The sequence below is a fragment of the Diplotaxodon limnothrissa genome, linkage group LG11 (assembly GCF_057381915.1).
Source record: "Diplotaxodon limnothrissa isolate DT_005_m linkage group LG11, D_limnothrissa_male_GT1.1, whole genome shotgun sequence".
Classification (NCBI taxonomy): Eukaryota; Metazoa; Chordata; class Actinopteri; order Cichliformes; family Cichlidae; genus Diplotaxodon; species Diplotaxodon limnothrissa.
In genome coordinates this window covers 220,495-229,650 of record NC_140606.1, presented here as the reverse complement: position 1 = coordinate 229,650, position 9,156 = coordinate 220,495, and the positions used below count along the sequence as shown (strand labels likewise).

The 9,156-nt window shown below is 41.3% G+C and overlaps 1 pseudogene; it reads left to right on the top strand.

Moving 5' to 3' along the window:
- The first annotated feature begins 2,376 nt into the window (after window positions 1–2,376).
- On the top strand, window positions 2,377–7,789 carry LOC146622162 (protein NLRC3-like; annotated as a pseudogene).
- Window positions 7,790–9,156: the final 1,367 nt, after the last annotated feature.

Sequence of the window (9,156 nt, the reverse complement as noted above, 5' to 3'; positions counted from 1 at the left end):
AGTTGGTGATATTCCTAAAACTTCTCCAAACAGAGGCCGAATCGTTCTCTGAGATCTGCTGCTGCACCTTCTCAGAGTGCTGATGTTTAGCAGTGCCCACGTCTTTACTCAAGCTATACTTGGCCTCTCTGTAGCAGTCCCTGACTTTGCGTCTGAATGCCTTTCTCTTTTCTAGCCACAGCTGTTTGAGTTTAGGAGTAAACCAGGGTTTGCCATTGTTATAACTCACCCTGGTGCGTGATGGCACAATGCTGTCCTCGCAGAAGTGGACATAGGAGGTGACAGTGTCCCTAAACCCATCCAAGCTGTTAGAAGCAGCCAAAAATCTGTAGTAAATCCATTGCAGATGCGACAAATACTGGAAGAAAACCAACAGTGTTTTAGTCCTGTAGTTAAGAAGCTCTTTGAAGAATATCCAGAGTGTCCAGACACACAAATTATGCACAAAAACAAGACAGATGTAATACACTGAAGTACCAGGGCATCCATTTGCAGTGCGTTACATCTTGGATGTGATGTTGTCATTACTTACTTTATGAATGTATTTAAGTGTTTTAGTCTGACTTTGTATTTTGTTTTTCCTTCTCAAATAATTGAGTACAAATGTCATAGCTACTTTTTTTGAAGACCAATTTATTACTCGAGGTGAACTTTCCTCCAACAGGAAGTCCTTCAGCCCATGCAGCTTCATCACTTTCATCAAAAGGTAAGAATTCATTAATTGGTCTCAGGACATGCTGATAGGACCGTTACACATTAAGCCTGATGTGACTAATCAGAGCTCTGGTTTCTCTGTAGTTCTGCAGTATGACTAAAGTCTGAGCTCTATTGAATGAACACCTGGTTGGATTAGTTCACTAGATCGCTCGATGGTGACAGAGCTTTAGATGACGTGTGAGGATGTTCATATTCAATTCAATTTTATTTATACAGCTCCAAATCCCAACAACAGTCGCCTCAAGGTGCTTTATATTGTAAGATGACCTTACAGTAATAAATACAGAGAAAAACCTGAAAACTGAAGGCTCTCAAAATTGATTTTGAATTCAATTTTGGATTTAACAGGAAGCCAATGAAGGGAAGCCAATACAGGAGAAAACTGCTGTCTCTTTCTAGTCCCTGTCAGGACTCTTGCTGCAGCATTTTGGATTAACTGAAGGCTTTTCAGGGAGTTTTTTGGACAGCCTGATAATAATGAATTGAAGTAGTCCAGCCTGGAAGTAATAAATGCATGATTTAGTTTTCAGCGTCACTCTGAGACAGGATATTTCTAATTTTAGAGATGTTGCGCAAATGGAAGAACGCAGTCTTACATATTTGTTCAATATGTGTGTTGAAGGACATATCCTGGTCAAAAATGACTCCAAGGTTCCTCACAGTGTTACTGGAGGCCAAGGTAATGACATCCAGAGCAAGAATCTGGTTAGATACCATATTTGTAAGATTTTCAGGGCCGAGTACCATAACCTCAGTTTGATCTGAATTAAGAAGCAGAAAGTTAGCGGCCATCCAGGTCTTTATGTTTTTAAGACATTCCTGCAGTTTAACTAAATGGTGTGTGTGTTATCTGGCTTCATGGATAGATAGAGCTGGGTGTCATCTGCATAGCAGTGAAAATGTATGCTATGTCTTCTAATGATGCTGCCTAAGGGAAGCATGTATAATGTAAACAGAATTGGTCCTAGCACTGAACCCTGTGGAACTCCATAATTAACCTCAGTGTGTGAAGAGGACTCTCCATTTACATGTACAAATTGGAGTCTATTAGATAGATATGATACAAACCACTGCAGCACAGTACCTGTAATACTTACAGTGTGCTCTAATCTCTCTAATAGAATACCGCAGCGATTCCTTTCACCTGCCACTAGCAACCAGGCTAACTTGGCATGCTAATGTTACAGCTGCATCTTCGGGCTAAAACACATTAAAAAAAACTTAAATTAGCAAACTCCGCCCTCTACAAAACTTATGCCCAACAAGTTCGTTAACAACAGACGAAAATGCAGCAAGTCAGCTATGTTCCAAATTGCAGCATAAGGTCTTAATAAATTTTCATTACCTGAGAGCAACGTGGCAGTGACTTATCTCCAGCTATGCTGACATACATTCAAAAGGGATGTTGGGGGGGGGGGGGGGGGGGGGTCATCATATACATATACACACATACACAAAGTCTTGAATTTTACAGTGTTTTTTTTATCGGAAAAAATAAGTTAAATTAAATCTCTGTCCAGTACCTGTGCAACAGATGGTAATGATGGCTCAATGCAACCATTCTATAAAACAACAGATACAGGTATATACATAAACAGAGAACTGGGGATACTCTTCCCTAACTATAAAAATATCCACAACAACAACACTCCTGTACACATGGTTGTATTTGAAGGTGCAATGGTTCGCAGCCAGTACCATCCCCACGCTTGATTTCGAGGTGTCACTGTTATTATTGTCAAGAATCCAACATTTAATGAATCAACATTTAATTAAACAGAGCAGGTTTGGTGGAATTCAAAAGTATAACTCATATGCTACACAAACATCTAATGAGATTTAAGCAAAAGTTATTAAGATGCAAATAAATGGACATATAAGTTGTTGGCAATGTATAGTAGACTAATCATCTCTGTTTTTAATCCAGAAACTCTTCAAAGGTGTCAACTTAAACTCAAGTCTGTCTTGAAGAATGAGTTCGAGTGTGTGTTTGAGGGGATCGCTAAAGCAGGAAACACAGCCCTTCTGAAACAGATCTACACAGAGCTCTACATTACAGAGGGAGGGACTGCAGAGGTCAATGATGAACATGAGGTCAGACAGATTGAAACAGCATCCAGGAAACCAGACAGACCAGAAACAACAATGAGACAAGAAGACATCTTTAAAGCCTCACCTGGAAGAGATGAACAAATCAGAACAGTGCTGACAAAGGGAGTGGCTGGCATTGGGAAAACAGTCTTAACACAGAAATACACCCTGGACTGGGCTGAAGACAAAGCCAACCAGGACATCCAGTTCATATTTCCATTCACTTTCAGAAAGCTGAATGTGCTGAAAGAGGAAAAGTTCAGCTTGGTGGAACTTGTTCATCACTTCTTTACTGAAACCCAAGAAGCAGGAATCTGCAGCTTTGAAGACTTCCAGGTTGTGTTCATCTTTGATGGTCTGGATGAGTGTCGACTTCCTCTGGACTTCCACAAAACTACAATCATAACTGACCCTAGAAAGTCCACCTCAGTGGATGTGCTGCTGATAAACCTCATCAGGGGGAAACTGCTTCCCTCTGCTCGCCTCTGGATAACCACACGACCTGCAGCAACCAATCAGATCCCTCCTGACTGTGTTGGCATGGTGACAGAGGTCAGAGGGTTCACTGACCCACAGAAGGAGGAGTACTTCAGGAAGAGATGAGGAGATGAGGAGCAGGCATGCAGGATCATCTCCCACATCAAGACACCACGAAGCCTCCACATCATGTGCCACATCCCAATATTCTGCTGGATCACTGCTACAGTTCTGGAGGATGTGCTGGAAACCAGAGAGGGAGGACAACTGCCCCAGACCCTGACTGAGATGTACATCCACTTCCTGGTGGTTCAGGCCAAAGTGAAGAAGGTCAAGTATGATGGAGGAGCTGAGACAGATCCACACTGGAGTCCAGAGAACAGGAAGATGATTGAGTCTCTGGGAAAACTGGCTTTTGATCAGCTGCAGAAAGGAAACCTGATCTTCTATGAATCAGACCTGACAGAGTGTGGCATCGATATCAGAGCAGCCTCAGTGTACTCAGGAGTGTTCACACAGATCTTTAAAGAGGAGAGAGGACTGTACCAGGACAAGGTGTTCTGCTTCATCCATCTGAGTGTTCAGGAGTTTCTGGCTGCTCTTCATGTCCATTTGACCTTCATCAACTCTGGAGAAAATCTGCTGGAAGAACAAAAAACCTCCCAGAAGTCTGAAAAAGGAGAATCAGCAAGACACACTTCTGCCAGAGTGCTGTGAACAAAGCCTTAGAGAGTCCAAATGGACACCTGGACTTATTCCTCCGCTTCCTCCTGGGTCTTTCACTGCAGACCAATCAGACTCTCGTACGAGGTCTGCTGACACAGACAGGAAGTAGCTCACAGACCAATAAGGAAACATTCCAGTACATCAAGAAGAAGCTTAGTGAGAATCTGTCTGCAGAGAAAAGCATCAGTCTGTTCCACTGTCTGAATGAACTGAATGATCGTTCTCTGGTGGAGCAGATCCAATGGTACATGAGATCAGGACGTCTCTCCTACACTAATCTGTCTCCTGCTCAGTGGTCAGCTCTGGTCTTCATCTTACTGTCATCAGAAAAAGATCTGGATGTGTTTGACCTGAAGAAATACTCTACTTCAGAGGAGGCTCTTCTGAGGCTGCTGCCAGTGGTCAAAGCCTCCAACAAAGCTCTGTGAGTAAATATGAACTCATTGCTAAAATTGATCGCTTAAAATCTTATAATCAATAAAAATCTTAAAATCATGGGAAATAAATCAGAAATGCTGAGTTCAAAGAACAGTTAAAAAAAATAAGAATAGCGAATTAGATGATCATCAGTCACTCAGTAAATATATGGTAGTTTTAATGTTTCACTACCGCATTTCTGACACATTTTTGTCTGTAACTTTCAAAGTACAATCCAGACCCAGCCAAAAGGAACATGAGCTCCCTCTGACAGGTTCATTATCCACAGCTTGTTCACTTGTCTCCAACTCAAGCAGTTTTTTTTTTTTTATCTCACTTTCAGTGCACACTCTCCCTTTTTTTATTAGGGAAAAACTTGGGCTTCATAAATTAAATTGCCTCTAAGGTCCTGTTTCTTGAAAGTATTCATATCTAACTGTAAGGTTGCCATAACCAGTGTTCCCACAGAATTAAAGTGGGTTCTGTCTGGGTCCTCCACAGTTTCCTCCCACTGTCCACAGACATGCAGTTAGGTTACCTGGTGATCTAAACTTCATGAAGGTGTGAGTGAGAGTGGTTGTCTGTCCCTGTGTGGGCTTAGTGGAAGAGACTGGATGGATCTCTCCTTTGTCTTTGATATATCCTGACAGCAAACATTCTCCATGAAGTCTGTGTTTCAGCTAGGGATGGGTATTGATAAGATTTTCACAATTCCGATTCCATTTTCGATTCTGTTTAACAATTCGATTCTTTATCGATTCTCTTATCAATTCTTTTTTTTTTTTTTTAAAAAAAGGAGAACACTAAGGTCGATTAGCTTAGAACTCTGTTTTATATCTTCTCTTTGAACAAGATAGAAATTTAGGAGTAACATGGCCTTACAAACCCAGCAGTGAGATCTTAAGAGATCCACAGCCTATGGCTCTTCAATGGGGTGTCACAGGGTCCCTGGGGAAAAAAAATTGTAAATGTAAAATAAATATTCTTCTGTAGCAATAACAAAGTATAAGATAAATTATTCTGTAGCAATTACACAAGAATATCCTGTAATGTCCCTGCCTACAATTAAACACATTCACTTACCGAAAATCGGGGCATCTGCTGTGGCAAATGGGTGCAAGCCTTTTACCACAAACTTAGTCACTGCTCGGTGACATTCGTCTATCCTGGCCTGAAAGGAGACGCTACCGGTAGACTGCAGCGAGAACTGCCAGCGAGCGCCAGCCAGACTCTGTCTGTCTCTCTCATCATGGTCACCTAAATGCAGCGCACAGTAATGGCAGGTTTTGTAATAAGGCAGATCGCGCTAACATAACATGCAATGTCAGTTGATTATTTACCTGCCGCATTAACGGGAGAGGACGTGCAAACGTTACCGCTGCTGCTGGGTTGAGATTCACGAGTCCGGAGCAGAATTAAAAACATGACATTCATTTAAGGTTATCGCGTGTTTTGTGAGCAAATGCTTTTGCATATTCGTAGTGTTTCCTCCCTTAAATGAAATATCTACTTTGCAAGTATTGTAAGTTGCCCTGTTGTCTTCCGTTCTCGTAAAGTATAACCAAACTTTTTAGCGTTTGAGCCGCCATGTTTCCTGCCAGGTAAATGATGCTCCGCAACATGGTGACGTCATTTGGGGCGACTGGAATCGATAAGGGAATTGTTTGCGAAAATGGCAAACAATTCCAAGGAATTGAAACAGTGGGAACCGGTTCTGAACAAGAACCGGTTTTTGATACCCATCCCTAGTTTCAGCTCATCTCCTTTATACACACCTTTAACAGGAAGAGTTTTATACAGCTAGTGTTTAAAATCCAGTGTTACTCACAGTACAGAGGTACTGAGCACAATGATTATTGAATTAGTAAAATTTTCTAAAATAATTGTTTTAGTTAATATTGTATGATAGTGCACACAGAATTATTAACTCAGTAGGCAGAGTGATCGCCCCATGATCGTAAGGTCGGGGGTCGAATCCACCAAATAGATACCCTGAGGTTTCCCTGAGCAAGGTACCATCAAGGTATCAATTGCGTGCACTGGATTGGTAGCACTCATAGTCTCATAGGTTTAAAAAAAAAAAAAGGGTTCAACATATAAACAAATTTCATTTGATCACATATATTGTTTGTTTTTTTTGTTTTGGTTTTTTTTCCCTCTCTCTCTCAGACTGAGCAGCTGTAACCTCTCAGAGGAGGGCTGTGAAAATTTGTTGTCAGTGGTCAGCTCCCAGTCCTGTAGTCTGAGAGAGCTGGACCTGAGTACCAACAGCCTGAATGCTTCAGCAGTAAAGCTACTGTCTGCTACAGTGGAGAGTCCACACGCCAAACTGAATATTCTGAGGTCAGATCAGTTTGTGTCCTGTTTAGTTCTGTTTGTTTATATGTTTGATGTTTGTTTTTGTTTATATCGATTGACAAAAATAATCGACAATTTACCCAGCAAAGGTAAACTTTATCCACAAGACAATATTTATTTATTTATTTAGGACAGTGCATGTTAATGAACATAAATGTAAAAAATAAATTACATGAATGTAAACATACCAGATTATAGCCAAGGGCTAATTTCCATCTGTTGTCCTTAAGCATAAAAATAGACATAATAATTCATAAAAATTCATCATTCATTCATAATAAAAACTCCATCACCAAATTTACACATACACACCATTCTGTTCCCAAATAAAACATTAAAACTATACAACTCATACATGATCACACACTTGATTTGTCCATAAATAAATAAATAAGCTTCTGCACCCTGATTACACTTTAACAACAATCTTTATTCGTGTTTTTATCTTCAGACTTAACATCTGTGAACTCTCAGAGGAAAACTGTGAAGCTCTGTCCTCAGTTCTCAGCTCACAGCCCTCTAGTCTGACAGAGCTGGACCTGAATATCAGAAAGCTGCAGGATTCAGGAGTGAAGCTTCTGTCTGCTGGACTACAAAGTTTAAACTGTAAACTGAGTACTCTGAGGTCAGATCAGAAAACAGTTTGTTGTTAGAATTATTAATTAAAGATCATCCAAATTATGTTGTATCTTAGTATGTTAATGTTTCCTTTAAAAATAGAAAGTCAAGATTTAATGTTGTGAAATATATTAACAAACTCTACATGAGTATTTGTTTTATAGATTGTCTTTTATTTTTCAGACTGAGTGGCTGTAACCTGTCAGAGAGAAGCTGTGAAGCTCTGTTCTCAGTCCTCACCTCCCAGTCCTCCAGTCTGAGAGAGCTGGACCTGAGTAACTCTGACCTGCACGATTCAGGAGTGAAGCTTCTCTCTGCTGGACTAAAGAGTTCACAGTGTGCAGTGGAAACTCTCAGGTCAGGATTCAAACTTTTCCACAGATGATCATTTGAAATGTGACTTATATTATTGTATAAACAAGTAACCTTTATACAGCTTTCAAGTGAACTTTTATTTACATTTGAGTGGATAATTAGACTCTTAATTACTTTTAAAAGTTGTTATAGTCATGTCTTTGTTTATTTAAAAAAATACTTCATGTACTGTCTGTAGTCATCGTGTGGTCCAGGTCATCGTAGTCTAACGAGCTTGGAAAGAAAAGCATCTGGGCTTCTTTGAGTTTCTTGAAGACGTTTCACCTTTCATGGTGGAGAGTCCCAGATTTAAACCCAGTGGGAGTTTCCCCCCAAAGAGGGACAAAGGACCCCCTGATGATCCACCACCTAATCACATGAGCCAAGGTGTGAAAGCGGGTGTGGGTCCCAATCAGCCAGGGTTTCGGGTGAGCTCATTGTGCAACCTGGCCCCACCCTATCATGTGATTTCCTGAGGTCAGATGGCCCAGGATGTGAGTGGGCGTTAAGGTGTCTGGGAAGGGATTTCAAAACTGGATTATAGATGGCAGACAGTTGGTGTCGTAAACCACCACCTATGTTCCAAGATGGTCACTCACAGTGGACGTGAATGGCTTCTTTCACTCCTCTTTCAAACCATCTGTCCTCTCTGTCCAAAATGTGAACGTTGGCATCCTCAAAAGAGTGACCTTTGTCCTTTAGATGCAGATGAACTGCTGAGTCTTGTCCCGTGGAGGTGGCTCTTCTATGTTGTGCCATGCACTTGTGAAGTGGCTGTTTGGTCTCTCCGATGTAGAGGTCTGGGCATTCCTCTCTGCACTGTAAAGCATACACCACATTGTTAAGTTTGTGTTTTGGAGTTTTGTCTTTCGGGTGAACCAGTTTCTGTCTGAGTGTGTTGCTGGGTCTGAAGTACACTGGGATGTCGTGCTTGGAGAAAACTCTCCTGAGTTTCTCTGATACACCGGCTACATAGGGGATGACAATGTTGTTGCGTTTGTCTTTCTTATCCTCCCTCGCTGGTGTCTGATCTTCTTTTCTGTGCATCTTTGCTGACTTTATAAGTGCCCAATTAGGATAACCGCATGTTTTAAGTGCTTCCTTTACATGTGTGTTCCTTCTTTTCCCTTCAGGGTTGGAGGGAAAATGTTCTGCCCGGTGGTGTAGGGTCCTGATTACTGCAAGTTTGTGTTCCAGAGGGTGATGGGAGTCAAAGAGGAGGTACTGATCCGTGTGTGTGGACTTCCGGTAAACTTCAATATTGAGGTTGCCATTCTCTTCAATGTGCACAGCGCAGTCCAGGAAAGGCAAACAGTTATCCTTTGTGTCTTCCCTGGTGAACTTGATGTTTTTATACACGGCATTAATGTGCTCAGTGAAGGATTCCACTTCTTGTCT